Raw genomic sequence first — 12909 nt, forward strand, 5'->3', positions numbered from 1 at the left:
GACCTATGAGGCATCTTGATCTATCTCTATAGATCTTGATGCCTAATATATAAGCAGCTTCTCCAAGGTCCTTCATTGAAAAACTCTTATTCAAGTAGGCCTTAATGCTATCCAAAAGCACTATATCATTTCCCATCAAAAGTATGTCATCTACATATAATATGAGAAATGCTACAGAGCTCCCACTCACTTTCTTGTAAACGCAGGCTTCTCCATAAGTCTGCATAAACCCAAACACTTTGATCATCTCATCAAAGCGAATGTTCCAACTCCGAGATGCTTGCACCAGCCCATAAATCGAGCATTGAAGCTTGCACATCTTGTCAGCATTCTTAGGTTCGACAAAACCTTCCGGCTGTATAATATACAATTCTTCCTTAAGGAAACCATTAAGGAATTCCGTTTTGACGTCCATTTGCCATATCTCATAATCATAGAATGCGGCAATTGCTAACATGATTCGGACGGACTTCAGCTTTGCTACAGGTGAGAAAGTCTCATCGTAGTCAACCCCTTGAACTAGTCGATAACCCTTAGCGACAAGCCGAGCTTTATAGATGGTCACATTACCATCCACGTCTATCTTCTTCTTAAAGATCCATTTATTTTCTATGGCTCGCCGCTCAACGGGCAAGTCAGTCAAAGTCCATACTTCGTTTTCATACATGGATCCTATCTCGGATTTCATGGCTTCCAGCCATTTGTCGGAATCCGGGCCCGCCATCGCTTCTTCATAGTTCGAAGGTTCACCGTTGTCTAACAACATGATTTCCAAGACAGGGTTGCCGTACCACTCTGGTGCGGAACGTGTCCTTGTGGACCTATGAAGTTTAGTAGCAACTTGATCTGAAGTTTCATGATCATCATCATTAACTTCCTCTCTAGTCGGTGCAGGCACCTCAGGAACATTTTCTTGAGTTGCGCCACTTTCCGGCTCAAGAGGTAATACTTCATCAAGTTCTACTTTCCTCCCACTTACTTCTTTCGAGAGAAACTCTTTCTCTAGAAAGGATCCATTCTTGGCAACAAAGATCTTGCCTTCGGATCTGAGGTAGAAGGTATACCCAATAGTTTCTTTAGGGTATCCTATGAAGACGCATTTTTCCGACTTGGGTTTGAGCTTTTCAGGTTGAAGTTTCTTGACATAAGCATCGCATCCCCAAACTTTTAGAAACGACAGCTTAGGTTTCTTCCCAAACCATAATTCATATGGTGTTGTCTCAACGGATTTCGACGGAGCCCTATTTAAAGTGAATGCGGCAGTCTCTAAAGCATAGCCCCAAAATGATAGCGGTAAATCGGTAAGAGATATCATAGATCGCACCATATCTAATAGAGTGCGATTATGATGTTCGGACACACCATTACGCTGAGGTGTTCAGGTGGCGTGAGTTGTGAAACTATTCCGCATTTTCTTAAGTGTGTGCCAAATTCGTGACTCAAGTATTCTCCCCCATGATCTGATCGCAAGAACTTGATTTTCCTGTCACGTTGATTCTCAACCTCACTCTGAAATTCCGTGAACTTTTCAAAGGTCTCAGACTTGTGTTTCATTAAATAGACATACCCATATCTACTCAAGTCATCAGTGAGGGTGAGAACATAATGATAGCCACCGTGAGCCTCAACACTCATTGGACCGCACACATCAGTATGTATGATTTCCAATAAGTTGGTTGCTCGCTCCATTGTTCCTAAGAACGGAGTCTTGGTCATTTTACCCATGAGGCATGGTTCGCACGTGTCAAATGATTCGTAATCAAGAGACTCTAAAAGTCCATCTGCATGGAGCTTCTTCATGCGTTTGACACCTATGTGACCAAGGCGGCAGTGCCACAAGTATGTGGGACTATCATTATCAACCTTACATCTTTTGGTATTCACACTATGAATATGTGTAGCATTACGCTCGAGATTCATTAAGAATAAACCATTCACCATCGGAGCATGACCATAAAACATATCCCTCATATAAATAGAAAAACCATTATTCTCGGATTTAAATGAGTAGCCATCTTGAATTAAACGAGATCCTGATACAATGTTCATGCTCAAAGCTGGCACTAAATAACAATTATTGAGGTTTAAAACTAATCCCGTAGGTAAATGTAGAGGTAGCGTGCCGACGGCGATCACATCGACCTTGGAACCATTCCCGACGCGCATCGTCACCTCGTCCTTCGCCAGTCTCCACTTATTCCGCAGCTCCTGCTTTGAGTTACAAATGTGAGCAACCGCACCGGTATCAAATACCCAGGAGCTACTACGAGTACTGGTAAGGTACACATCAATTACATGTATATCACATATACCTTTCGTGATGCCGGCCTTCTTGTCCGCTAAGTATTTGGGGCAGTTCCGCTTCCAGTGACCATTTCCCTTGCAATAAAAACACTCAGTCTCGGGCTTGGGTCCATTCTTTGGCTTCTTCCCGGCAGCTTGCTTACCGGGTGCGGCAACTCCCTTGCCGTCCTTCTTGAAGTTCTTCTTACCCTTGCCTTTCTTGAACTTAGTGGTTTTATTCACCATCAACACTTGATGTTCCTTTTTGACTTCTACCTCTGCTGATTTCAGCATTGCAAATACTTCAGGAATGGTCTTTTCCATCCCCTGTATATTGAAGTTCATCACAAAGCTCTTGTAGCTTGGTGGAAGCGACTGGAGGATTCTGTCAATGACCGCGTCATCCGGGAGATTAACTCCCAGCTGAGTCAAGCGGTTATGTAACCCAGACATTGTGAGTATGTGCTCACCGACAGAACTATTTTCCTCCATCTTACAGCTGAAGAACTTGTCGGAGAGTTCATATCTCTCGACCCGGGCATGAGCTTGAAAAACCATTTTCAGCTCTTCGAACATCTCATATGCTTCGTGTCTCTCAAAACGCTTTTGGAGCCCCGGTTCTAAGCTGTAAAGCATGCCGCACTGAACGAGGGAGTAATCATCAGTACGTGTCTGCCAAGCGTTCATAACGTCTTGTTCTACAGGGAGAGCAGGTGCTTCACCTAGCGGTGCTTGTAGGACATAATCTTTCTTGGCAGCTATGAGGATGATCCTCAGGTTCCGGACCCAGTCTGTATAGTTGCTGCCATCGTCTTTCAGCTTGGTTTTCTCTAGGAACGCGTTGAAGTTGAGGACAACGTTGGCCATTTGATCTACAATACATGTTGTAAAGATTTTAGACTAAGTTCATGATAATTAAGTTCATCTAATCAAATTATTCAATGAACTCCCACTCAGATAGACATCCCTCCAGTCATCTAAGTATAACATGATCCGAGTTAACTAGGCCGTGTCCGATCATCACGTGAGATGGACTAGTCAACATCGGTGAACATCTTCATGTTGATCATATCTTCTATACAATTCATGCTCGACCTTTCGGTCTTCTGTGTTCTGAGGCCATGTCTGTACATGCTAGGCTCGTCAAGTCAACCTAAGTGTTTGCATGTGTAAATCTGTCTTACACCCGGTGTATGTGAACGTTGGAATCTATCACACCCGATCATCACGTGGTGCTTCGAAACAACAAACTGTCGCAATGGTGCAAAGTTAGGGGGAACACTTTCTTGAAATTATTATGAGGGATCTTCTTATTTACTACCGTCGTTCTAAGTAAACAAGATGCAAAAACATGATAAAAATCACATGCAATCAAATAATAGTGACATGATATGGCCAGTATCATATAGCTTCCTTTGATCTCCATCTTGGGGCTCCATGATCATCTTGTCACCGGCATGACACCATGATATCCATCATCATGATCTCCATCATCGTGTCTCCATGAAGTTGCTCGCCAACTATTACTTCTACTACTATGGCTAACACGTTTAGCAATAAAGTAAAGTAATTTACATGGCGTTTCTCAATGACACGCAGGTCATACAAAAAATAAAGACAACTCCTATGGCTCCTGTCGGTTGTCATACTCATCGACATGCAAGTCGTGATTCCTATTACAAGAACATGATCTCATACATCACATATATATCATTCATCATTCATCACAACTTTGGCCATATCACATCACAAAACACTTGCTGCAAAAACAAGTTAGACGTCCTCTAATTGTTGTTGCAAGTTTTTACGTGGCTGCAATAGGGTTCTAGCAAGAACATTTTCTTACCTACGCCAAAACCACAACGTGAATTGCCAATTTCTATTTACCCTTCATAAGGACCCTGTTCATCGAATCCGATCCGACTAAAGTGGGAGAGACAGACACCCGCCAGCCACCTTATGCAACTAGTGTATGTCAGTCGGTGGAACCGGTCTCACGTAAGCGTACGTGTAAGGTTGGTCCAGGCCGCTTCATCCCACGATGCCGCCGAATCAAGATAAGACTAGTAACGGCAAGCAAATTGGCAATATCGACGCCCACAACTACTTTGTGTTCTACTCGTGCATAGTAACTACGCATAGACCTAGCTCATGATGCCACTGTTGGGGAACGTTGCAAAAACAAAAAAAAATTCCTACGTTTCACGAAGATCAATCTATGGAGTCAACTAGCAACGAGAGGAGAGTGCATCTACATACCCTTGTAGATCACGTGCGGAAGCGTTCAAGAGAACATGGATGATGGAGTCGTACTCGCCGTGATCCAAATCACCGATGACCAAGTGTCGAACGGACGGCACCTCCGCGTTCAACACACGTATGGAGCGGATGATGTCTCCTCCTTCTTGATCCAGCAAGGGGGAAGGAGAGGTTGATGAAGATCCAGCAGCACGACGGCGTGGTGGTGGATGCAGCAGTGATCGCAGCAGGGCTTCGCCGAGCTTTTGCGAGAGGGAGAGGTGTAGCAGGGGAGAGGGAGGCGCCAAGGCTTGAGGTGCGGCTGCCCTCCCTCCCCCCCTTTATATAGCCCCCCTAGGGGGGTGCGCCGGCCCTAAGAGATGGGATCTCCTAGGGGGGCGGCGGCCAAGGGGGTGGAGTACCCCCCAAGGCAAGTGGATGCGCCCCTTCCCCTAGGGTTCCCAACCCTAGGCGCATGGGGGCCCAAGGGGGGGCGCACCAGCCCACTATGGGCTGGTTCCCTCCCCACTTCAGCCCATGAGGCCCTCCGGAATGGGTGGGCCCACCCGGTGGACCCCCGGGACCCTTCCGGTGGTCCCGGTACAATACCGCTGACCCCGAAACTCTCCCGATGGCCGAAACTGCACTTCCTATATATCATTCTTCACCTCCGGGCCATTCCAGAACTCCTCGTGACGTCCGAGATCTCATCCGGGACTCCGAACAACTTTCGAGTTACTGCATACTCATATCTCTACAACCCTAGCGTCACCGAACCATAAGTGTGTAGACCCTACGGGTTCGGGAGACATGTAGACATTACCGAGACGACTCTCCGGTCAATAACCAACAACGGGATCTGGATACCCATGTTGGCTCCCACATGCTCCTCGATGATCTCATCAGATGAACCACGACGTCGAGGATTCAAGCAATCTCGTATTCAATTCCCTTTGTCAGTCGATACGTTACTTGCCCGAGACTCGATCATCAGTATCCCAATACCTCGTTCAGTCTCGTTACCGGCAAGTCACTTTACTCGTACCGTAATGCATGATCCCGTGATCAACCACTTGATCACATTGAGCTCATTATGATGATGCATTACCGAGTGGGCCCAGAGATACCTCTCCGTCATATGGAGTGACAAATACCAGTCTCGATTCATGCCAACCCAACAGACACTTTCGGAGATACCTGTAATGTACCTTTATAGTCACCCAGTTACGTTGTGACGTTTGGCACACCCAAGGCACTCCTACGGCATCCGGGAGTTGCACAATCTCATGGTCTAAGGAAATGATACTTGACATCCAGAAAAGCTACAGCAAACGAACTACACGATCTTTGTGCTATGCTTAGGTTTGGGTCTTGTCCATCACATCATTCTCCTAATGATGTGATCCCGTTATCAATGACATCCCCATGTCCATAGCCAGGAAACCATGACTATCTGTTGATCAACGAGCTAGTCAACTAGAGGCTCACTAGGGACACATTGTGGTCTATGTATTCACACATGTATTACGATTTTCGGATAATACAATTATAGCATGAATAATAGACAATTATCATGAACAAGGAAATATAATAATCATTTTATTATTGCCTCTAGGGCATATTTCCAACACAAAGTTCTTCTCTCTGCTGCGAGGAGAGAGGCTCGGGGCGGTACTCCTCGTGAACGTGCGACGGATCGCCGTTCCCGTCACCTCCGTCTTCACGATTGAAGCCAGGAGGACCGCGTGGTCCATTGACCATCAGGACTTCCGTTGCCGAGTCATTGCTGCCGCACTCGGATGCAGTCTCTACGAAGCCAGTCGACAGATCGAACAAGCCATAGAAAGACTCATCGGGCTCGATCGCCGCGACTTGAGGGGTGGCCGACTGGCGGGCCACCGCATGCTTCACCCACCGTTGAATCCTTGACCGGCCGGTGCGCTTGCTCCGGCGGGTCGCAGGAAGGGGGAAAGCCGTTGGAGTCGACTGGTACTGGGTCGATAGTTGCCGCAGGAGGACGCCGCGGACGCACGCGTGAAAGTGCGTCGCCCCGCGGGCGGGGAGCGCGTCGACGTCGAGTGGTGCCTCCTGAAGCCAAGCGGAGTCGTCGACGACAAACACGAGCGCGCCGAGATGAATCTCGCGGCCCTCAGCCAAACCTCCGCCTGGAACCATGATGATGGGGATCGGAAAAATTGCAACTTCTCCAATAAGTCGCTAAGACACCTGCCCCACGGTGGGCGCCAACTGTCGTGGTTCTAAGACTGATAGTAGAATAGGGGGGTAGGAATGTAGAGGCAAGATCTTAGCTATGAAGGAGTTGTACGCACGAGTTTACGAGTTCAGGCCCTTCTCGGAGGAAGTAACAGCCCTACGTCTCGGAGCCCTGAGGCGGTCGACTGAATATATGCGTGTGAATTACAGAAAGTGCGAACCCTTGTCCCAGAGGAGGGGGTGGCTTATATAGAGTGCGCCAGGACCCCAGCTCCCCTCTGTTACACAGGATTCAATGTTCATAAAGGAAAGGCGTTACTGGTAACGTCTACAGTAAAGCGTCATAAATGCTCATAATGATATGGTTTAAGTCCTGACCATTGCAGAGTGGAGGGTTCCTCATCTTCTGGTGGTCGAGTGTCTTCAAGGTGGTTGAGTGAGTGCATCTCCACGGTCGAGTGGCTGATGGTTTCTCTTCGACTGTTTCTGATTCTTTGTAGAGATGCCCTTGGGGAGGGTAAGTTGGACAGGTCCATGACCCTACCCTAGGTACATAGCTTCATCAGCGACCAGGGGATGGAAGGCAATCCCGGCAATCACAGTGGACTCGACAAACCGGCCAGAAAACCCACACAGTCGACTGAGCCGAAGACGGACAAGGGGCCACCGCCCCCAACCACTCCCGCGGCATCTCTCCGGTTTGGTTCATTTCGGGCAGTGTCTGCATCGAGCCATCTTTGGGGTGACCGCGTGGAGACAGAGGACTCTGATGATGATCTTTCAGCACAGGTGGCGGTGGTGGAGGAACACCGACAGATGGTGGATGAGGTTTCACCGCAGCTGACGCTGCATCGCCGCCCAGCCACCCCCGTGGTGACGGAGGTGTCTATGGCAGCAGTGGCAGTGGAGGGTCGACCGACGGCGATCTCTCCATCTCCTACAGTGGAGGGTTCTAGCCATCCATCTCGCTCTCCGGCTTCACGTTTGATTAGTTCGGCACAGGTGGTGACCAGATCGGGCGATGATGATAGCAGATCGGCAGGGATCCGTACTTCAGACGTCGCGGTTATTGGTACCGCAGTGGAGTAGTCTGGGAGGCTGGTGTCTCCCATCACTTCTGACTTAGTCGGGCATACGGCAGGCGGCCACAGCCCGGTCGGAGTCGTTGGGGAGGACGTCATCGCTTTTGGGGGTATTTCGGACCCTATGTCCGGTGACAGACGGTTCAGTCACCGGATCTAGGGTCAGCCGGACGCGGATGACATATAGATGGGGCGAGCCACGAGGGCCGCCAAGCTTCGAGACATTGAAGTTCAGACAGGTATGTCAGTTAATACAAGTTGTTCAATTCTGCACTTTTCTAAGCATGATATTATTGATAAAGCCAACAACCTAGGGATCTCTCTTGGTAGTAATGACAAAGAAACCGCAAAATCAATTAATGATCTACTAGATTTAGAGACAAATAGAGCTGTGGATTTAATACGACATCTAGCAGCGGTAAAACCCATGAATGAAGCAGAAATCAATGATCTTGGAGTAACTGCGCTTCAGAGTCTCTGTGAGGATTTGGTCCCCATGGAGGGATTAGAGGCGGAGGAGGAGGATATGGTTCCATAGGGGTATGTGGCCCCTTTGCAGCCAGAGGCCACTCCTGCTACCAATGCTCAACCTATTCGGGAGATGAAGGATAAACCAAGAAAAACCTAGAAGAGGAAGGTTTATCCTACATCAGCGGTGCGTCGGAGTGCGAGAGTTAAACAAAAGAAAAAATTCCATGATAAAATATGAAAGGGATATTCTGGAATAGCAGAGGTCTAGCGGACTTGGCTAAAAGGAGATTCCTTAGTGATACATCAGTAGAACAAAAATTAGATTTTATGGCTTTATTGGAGACGGGTAGAGATAATTTCACCTACCAATTTCTCAACACCATTTCAGGGGGGGTTGATTTTGATTGGCATTGTTTACCTCCAAGAGGGAGATCCGGAGGGATACTACTTGGGGTGAAATGCGAAACTTTAGAGGTGCTGGATGTGGTTCACGGTGATTTTGCTGTCAAATTTCATGTAAGGTCGAAAATTGACGGCTTCCGATGGGCTTTGGTGGCCGTATACGGTGTGGCACAACCAGAGCTTAAACCAGAATTCCTTGCAGATCTGGTGAGAATTTGTGGGGATGAAAGGTTGCCAATTCTGGTGGGGGAGATTTTAATATCATTAGAAGACGAGAGGAGAAAAATAATGACAACTTTGATGGAAGATGGTCATTCATGTTTAATATGATAATTGAAAGTCTCGATCTAAGGGAGATTGACCTCATTGGTAGGCAATTCACGTGGGCCAATTCCTTGCCAATTCCTGCTTACGAGAAATTGGACAGGGTTCTCACTAGTGTTGAGTGGGAACAAAAATTTCCGCTAGTTACGATTCAGGCCCTACAGAGGGCCATATCTGGTCATACCCCACTACTAGTTGATTCCGAGGAAGCGACCCATGTGGGAAACAAAAATACTTTCTCTTTCGAATTAGGATGGTTTGAGAGGGAGGGCTTCATGGAGCTCATTGCGGCTGAATGGGCCAGAGACATGGGAGGGTCTTCTAGTGTGGAGAGATGGCAAAACAAAATTAGACACCTGCGCCAGTTCTTGAGAGGCTAGGCCAAACATCAAAGTGGTATTTATAGAGTGGAAAAGGAAAGATCGACACGGATTATCAATGAACTTGATGTGAAAGCGGAATCCATACTTCTTAATACTTCTGAGAGAGATATTAAGAATGAGGCCGAGAAGAAGTTGCAAGCCCTTATGAGAGAGGAGGAGATGAAATGGGCACTTAGAGCAAAGGTTTCTAAGATCGTCCAAGGGGATGATAATACACAATTCTTCCACATGATTGCTAATGGGAAACATAGAAAGAGAAAGATAATACAACTGGAACAACATGAGGGTACAATTGTAGGACACGAGAACCTAAAACTATACATTTCCGAATAGTATAAGAAACTTTTCGGAGCACCCGAAGAAAGTTTCGTTTCTCTTGATGAGAATGTGATAGGGGACATACCGCAACTCAACTTAGAAGAGAATGAGGTGTTGTCTACCCCTTTCACTGAGAAAGAGGTGTTCGATGCTATAACACAAATGAAGCATAATAAAGCGCCCGGGCCAGACGGGTTCCCGGCGGAACTTTATCAAAAATGTTGGCATATCATAAAGAATGATCTTATGCCTATGTTCCATGATTTGTTCGAAGGCCACTTAAATTTATTTCACCTCAATTTTGGAATGATAACATTGTTGCCAAAGAAGGTGGAAGCGGTTCGCATTGAGCAATTTAGACCGATATGTCTTCTCAATGTAAGCTTTAAGATCTTTACAAAGGTTGGCACGAATAGGTTGACACAGATAGCCCATTTGGTCGTGCAACCAACTCAAACTGCGTTCATGCCAGGACGATAAATCCTAGAAGGGGTGGTAGTTCTACATGAAACATTGCACGAAATCCATTCGAAGAAACTAGATGGGGTTGTCTTTAAAGTGGGTTTTGAAAAGGCGTATGATAAGGTCAAATGGCCCTTCCTTCAACAAGCCTTACATATGAAGGGGTTCAACGAAGCCTGGAGGTCTCAGGTGGATTCATTCATACAGAAAGGCAGTGTAGGGATAAAAGTCAATGATGACACTGGTCATTATTTCCAGACACGTAAGGGGTTACAACAGGGAGATTCCATGTCTCCTGTGTTGTTAACCATTGTAGCGGATATGTTGGCAGTACTCATTAGTCGGGAAAAAGAGAATCGCCAAGTAGGAGGTCTCGTTCCCCATCTTGTAGAGGGGGTGTCTCCGTCCTACAATACGCGGATGATACTGTTATTTTCATGGAACATGATCTTGCAAAAGCTAGGAATATGGAGCTTATTCTATGCCTTTTTGAACAAATGTCCCGGCTAAAAATCAACTTCAATAGAAGCGAATTGTTCTGCTTTGGGAGAGCTAAAGAAGAACAAGACAATTACAGAAACTTGTTTGGTTGTGAAATGGGATCCTTACCTTTTAGTTATCTCGAAATCCTAATTCATCATAGACGGTTAACAGACAAAGAACGGAAATGTATAGAAGATAGATTTGAAAAAAGATTAAGCTGCTGGAAGGGCAAGCTAATGTCTTACGGAGGACGGCTGGTGTTGATTAACTTGGTTTTGACGAGTTTGCCGATGTTCCTCCTAACTTTCTTTGAAGTACCGGTGGGGGTGCGGAAAAGATTAGACTTTTACAGATCTCGATTCTTCTGGCAAAGCGATGAGGCCAAGAAGAAATACAGACTGGCTAGATGGGATATCATGTGTAGACCAAAAGACCAGGGTGGGTTAGGGATCGAGAATTTAGAGGTAGAGAATAGATGTTTGCTTAGCAAATGGCTATACAGACTATCTACGGAGACCGAAGGCATGTGGATACAAATCTTGCAGAATAAATACTTAAATAATAAGACTTTGGCCCAGGTGAATGCAAGGCCAACGGACTCACCGTTTTGGAAAGGGTTAATGAAGACAAAAGTAACTTTTTTCCAGCGTGTGAAGTTACTAATTGGTAGTGGTACCTCTACTAGATTCTGGGAGGACACATGGCTAGGGGAGACGCCTTTGGCTTTACAATACCCTTCTCTATACAATATTGTGCAACGTAAGGAGGATTATGTGGCCACAATATTAAATTCAGTACCACTTAACATCCAATTTAGGAGATCTCTTGTAGGGGAACGTTGGAATGCTTGGTTACACTTGGTCCGTAGGTTGATGGATGTTCAACTTTCAAACCAGGTGGATAAAATTAGTTGGATGTTAACCATAAATGGATTATTCTCTGTGAAATCCATGTATTTGGACTTAATTGACTATGGGCCATTGTCGAGGTCTTTGCACATATGAAAGATTAAAGTTCCACTCCGCATCAAGATATTTATGTGGCTCATCCACAAAGTCATATTGACCAAAGATAATTTGATGAAAAGGAATTGGGTTGGTAACCCCAGGTGTTGTTTTTGTGATCAAAACGAAACGATTAAACACCTTTTTCTCGAGTGTCCACTTGCAAAACTGTTATGGCAATCTATTCATATAGCTTTTAACATCCAACCTCCAATGAGCATAAACACGTTATTTGAGACGTGGCTTAATGGAGTAGACATACACATGGCTAAACATATTCGAATAGGAATATGTGCTTTATTATGGGCTATATGGAACAGTAGAAATGATATGATTTTTAATGGTACACCATTCACCAATTTTTTGCAGGTTGTCTACAGAGCTACATCCTGGAATCGTATGTGGTCGTTACTCACACATGCGGACTACAGGGGGCCTATGGTTATTGGGTGCAACCGCTGGGAGATGGTAGCATGGGCCATCTTCAGCCGATTTGGATGGCGAGTTAATAATAGGCTAGGTGTGTAGGCATCATAGCTTGTTCTTTATCACCGGATGTGGCGCTTTATTGCCGGATGTGGCGCTTTGCATACTTATTTTCTCCTTTTTTGCTCGGATTTTGAGCTTACTTGAATGTTAAGACTTTGTTTCGATTTCTAGTAATATGGCTGCATGCATCGACTGATGCAGAGGCCGGAGGTATTCCTCCTTTTCCAAAAAAATGAAGTTAGTGGGTGGGTTAAGCAAAAATACAAAATCCATTTGTAGAAGGATAAGTAGCAGAGGCGTGTGCATCATTGTTGCAATACTTGACCGGCATCTTTCATCTACCTATTCCTTTCCCAGCCCGAAAGGAAGCCAGCACGGGACTCATGCACACCTGATCATGATCAGATTGTTGAATTTAGCTTCACCGTAACAGAGAGACAGAGGAGGAGGACTGCCTCCATCTCAACAACACTATAGGGAACCACACCGATTCCCACCAGGAACGGAACCATAGTCAGAGAGAGAGAGATAGAGAGGGGGGAGCAGCAACAACGCCGCCATGTCGATGACGCTACAGCTCACCAGATATGTTCACACCGAGAACAGAACCATAGTCGGAGAGAACATAGAGACTCGCGGATGCGCCGGAGACCGGCGATCGTGCCAGACGACCAAACCAGATGCGGAGATCGCCTCTTTTTTAGCCGCCCCTTTACTGCAAAGTAATCCATTATTTAGAGAGAGAGGGGAGAGAGA

The sequence above is a fragment of the Triticum dicoccoides genome, chromosome 1A (genome assembly GCF_002162155.2).
Source record: "Triticum dicoccoides isolate Atlit2015 ecotype Zavitan chromosome 1A, WEW_v2.0, whole genome shotgun sequence".
Lineage (NCBI taxonomy): Eukaryota > Viridiplantae > Streptophyta > Magnoliopsida > Poales > Poaceae > Triticum > Triticum dicoccoides.